Source organism: Lucilia sericata, unplaced genomic scaffold, assembly GCF_015586225.1.
Source record: "Lucilia sericata isolate MDLA Ls3-8-SP2 unplaced genomic scaffold, ASM1558622v1 Contig001097F_arrow, whole genome shotgun sequence".
Lineage (NCBI taxonomy): Eukaryota > Metazoa > Arthropoda > Insecta > Diptera > Calliphoridae > Lucilia > Lucilia sericata.
Window position 1 is genome coordinate 152,625 of NW_023995071.1, and position 4,426 is coordinate 157,050.

The window sequence follows — 4,426 nt, forward strand, 5'->3', positions numbered from 1 at the left end:
CAACGGGGCAACAACGATCAAAGATTAGATAGCTCGAGTATTTGAGAAAAGTGCTTGAACCATTACCGACTGCGTGTGGGTTTAAGGCACACAGGAAGGGGCGGTAGTGAGTCATCTTACTGCTTACCCTGTATTTGTAAAGGCATCAAGTAAACATACGGTCATACAGACGGACATGGCTAAATCGGCTCCACTATCTTATAAGAACTCAGAATATATATTTCTGTGGTCGAAAAATTATTTTGTATACAAATAGGACATTTGGAGGGTATTTATTTACTCCTTCCTATCTCTAATCTTTAAGCACAAATGTTGCTATTTTTCGTAAAAAAAAGAATTTAAAGTTAAAATTGAAAAATTCCAAATTTAAAGAAGTTTTATTAAGTTTTTGTTTAAATTAATTTTTAAATTTAATTATTTATTAAAATAAAAAAATTTAACATTTAAATAAAATACAAATTTTTAAAAATAAAAATATAAAAAAAATGATTATTTGCCGAAACCCGGGATTGAACCGGGGACCTTTAGATCTTCAGTCTAACGCTCTCCCAACTGAGCTATTTCGGCTATATGATTAAACAAAACAGAAAACTCTTTTAAAGCCATTATAACAACTGATAAAGAAATTACTATTTCACACTAATTATGATAAATACAAATATGAACAAAATGAAACCGAGAAAAAAAAAATTATTTATAATATTTTAATGATAAGAAATAAAATTCCCACAGACAACCTAACCCTTAGCACTAAATAAAATATTTATGCTCAAATGAAATTCATGCCCATTAAGGTTAAAGAGTCTTAATAAAAACACCAAATAAAACCCCCTGCCTAGAATTGATGATCTTGATGATAATAAATTGTTTTCAAATTATAGACGACAGCAATAAACTACTTGCTTTATATTACACAAAAAAATTTAAATAAAAGGAACTTAAATAATAAATTTAAATTATGCGAATGGATTAAAGAAATAGTCAAGAAAAAGGAAAATTAAACTTGACTTTTTTTAAAATTCCACTTAAAAACTAAATGCTTGGCTGATTTTTTTTCGTTCTAGCCATAAAAAAAAATTCCTAGGAATTTCATAGAATTGTAGGCGTTAACTCTCATACTAACCAGTTGAAATTAAAGGAAAATTTTCTTCATATATAATTTTTATTGTTGCTGCAGTTTAACTACCAATTACCAACTGGGAATATTTGTTAATTTTATGTTTGTTTGTTAAACGAAAACAAAAAAAAAAAAAAAAATGATCATAATAAGCATGTGAAACTGCCAAAAACAAAAGCAACAGGATGTCCGTTTATTTAATAATTAGTTTTTTATTTTTTTTTTCATACAATTATATGCAGTTGTAACTAAAGTCTGCTGCATGTCTGTTAGTATAAGGAATCTTTGTTGGAATTAAAATTTTGTGTGAGAATTTTAAGAAAGGTCTTTTAAATTCTGTCACTTTTACTATAGTCTAGTCTATAGTCTAGTCTAAGTCTAGTCTATAGTCTAGTCTATAGTCTAGTCTATAGTCTAGTCTATAGTCTAGTCTATAGTCTGTCTATAGTCTAGTCTATAGTCTAGTCTATAGTCTAGTCTATAGTTCTAGTCTATAGTCTAGTCTATAGTCTAGTCTATAGTCTAGTCTATAGTCAGTAGTCTAGTTATAGTCTAGTCTATAGTCTAGTCTATAGTCTAGTCTATAGTCTAGTCTATAGTCTAGTCTATAGTCTAGTCTATAGTCTAGTCTATAGTCTAGTCTATAGTCTAGTCTATAGTCTAGTCTATAGTCTAGTCTATAGTCTAGTCTATAGTCTAGTCTATAGTCTAGTCTATAGTCTAGTCTATAGTCTAGTCTATAGTCTAGTCTATAGTCTAGTCTATAGTCTAGTCTATAGTCTAGTCTATAGTCTAGTCTATAGTCTAGTCTATAGTCTAGTCTATAGTCTAGTCTATAGTCTAGTCTATAGTTAGTCTATAGTCTAGTCTATAGTCTAGTCTATAGTCTAGTCTATAGTCTAGTCTATAGTCTAGTCTATAGTCTAGTCTATAGTCTAGTCTATAGTCTAGTCTATAGTCTAGTCTATAGTCTAGTCTATAGTCTAGTCTATAGTCTAGTCTATAGTCTAGTCTATAGTCTAGTCTATAGTCTAGTCTATAGTCTAGTCTATAGTCTAGTCTATAGTCTAGTCTATAGTCTAGTCTATAGTCTAGTCTATAGTCTAGTCTATAGTCTAGTCTATAGTCTAGTCTATAGTCTAGTCTAGTCTAGTCTATAGTCTAGTCTATAGTCTAGTCTATAGTCTAGTCTATAGTCTAGTCTATAGTCTAGTCTATAGTCTAGTCTATAGTCTAGTCTATAGTCTAGTCTATAGTCTAGTCTATAGTCTAGTCTATAGTCTAGTCTATAGTCTAGTCTATAGTCTAGTCTATAGTCTAGTCTATAGTCTAGTCTATAGTCTAGTCTATAGTCTAGTCTATAGTCTAGTCTATAGTCTAGTCTATAGTCTAGTCTATAGTCTAGTCTATAGTCTAGTCTAGTCTATAGTCTAGTCTAGTCTATAGTCTAGTCTATAGTCTAGTCTATAGTCTAGTCTATAGTCTAGTCTATAGTCTAGTCTATAGTCTAGTCTATAGTCTAGTCTATAGTCTAGTCTATAGTCTAGTCTATAGTCTAGTCTAGTCTATAGTCTAGTCTAGTCTATAGTCTAATATATAGTCTAGTCTATAGTCTAGTCTATAATCTGGTCTATAGTCTATTCTATAGTCTATTCTATAGTCTAGTCTATAGTCTAGTCAATATTCTAGTCTATAGATTTTTTATTTAATTCATAGTTTTTTTTTTCCTTGAGTGTAAAACTTTTGCAAAGTTTTCATTATTCTTTCCTTTACTTTAATTGAAATTGAGAAAGTACCTCAAAAACCTCTTGTCAAAAGAATATAAGTTTTGAAAAGCACGAAAACAAAATAAACTTTTAATAAATATAAAAACTGAATAAGAAACTATTTAAGTGTTAACCTACTTTTTGGGGGCCTTTAGACTTTTTGAGGTTTTTATCTGAGTTGTGCATTTAAGTTTTTCTTATGTCTTTTTATTTTATCAATTATTAAAAAGAATTTATCAAAATGTTTGTTGTTGCTGTTAACAAAAATTTTTGTATAAAGTTTCTTTGTTTTGGGTATAAAACATTTAAATTTTTTTGTAAAATGCATTAGTAACGCCTCTCACTCAAATCCATAACGTAACGTAACTCAGGAATTATTATTAAATAAAAAAACATGAAATAAAACAAAACACTAGCAAATCAATAAGAGAATATAATTTTTTTAAGACCCTTTTTTCTTTGTTTATGGTTTGTGCCAGACAATCAGGCCTGGTTTTTAATTCTTATCAAAGACAACAATTAAAAATTAACGAAAGAAAAAAAAAAAAACAACGTGTGTGAGGTTTGTTTTACAACGTTAACTTAAATGTATGTGACTCATTAATCACCACAATTTTACACAAAAAAAAAGGTTTGAATATAGAAAGAGATCGAGAGAAAGAAATGTCTTACAGAAATAATTGATCACATCATCATAAAGATCATTTATTGAAAATACAAAACAAGCAAGAGTTATACATTGAAAACAGACCACAAGAATCAACAACAACAACATCAACAACATCATGATCTCTGATTGTGAACTTTATTTTCTAAATGAAACCCTACTTACAGCCAAATACCCTACAACATGCTGTGTTGGGTAAACAAAGAAGTGCGGCTGTTTTCAGTTTTATCTTCTGATTATTGTCTTCTTGTCTTGGCCACTTTTCATTTAAATTCCACTCCAACACCAACGACAGACATCATCTTGATCACGTTGCTTAAGAAGGTCGTTTTAACTGTTCTTCATAATTTGTGTCTTTCTTTTGCTTTCTTCCTTATTGCTTTCTTTCACTCTGACCAGTTGACTTTGTGCCACTTAAAATTGTGTTCAATTGTTTATCAATTGTCTTCCATTCCAGTGTTTCGGTTCGTTTTTATTCCCCCTACATTCTTGATTAATCTACATTTCTTAACATGACTTTCAATTGGTTTCGCTTTCGGTAATTCTGTAGAAAGAAATGTTTTTCTCTTGTTTGTTTGTCAGATAATTTATTAATTTTGTATGTGTGTCGAATTCGATAAGAGAGGCGAAGTACTGTATTTAAGGATTCAATTAATTATCGCCATATTGGTATTTATTTTGAATAAATAATTTATAAAAGTTGAGAAAATGGAAAAAAGTACTTAGTCATGGAAATTTTTTGGTAATTTTGTACAACAACAAGTAATCATTATCTGAAGTAAAATAAAAAAATTTTAAGAATATTTTCTATTTTCTGTATACTAGACTATATACTAGAACTAGACTATAGACTAGACAATAGACTAGACTATAGAC

General features: G+C 29.3%; 1 non-coding gene across 1 annotated transcript; it reads right to left on the reverse strand.

Annotated features, from left to right (window-relative positions):
* Positions 1–494: 494 nt before the first annotated feature.
* Positions 495–567, reverse strand: Trnaf-gaa. Its single transcript has one exon. It is a non-coding gene; the product is annotated as a tRNA-Phe (tRNA).
* Positions 568–4,426: the final 3,859 nt, after the last annotated feature.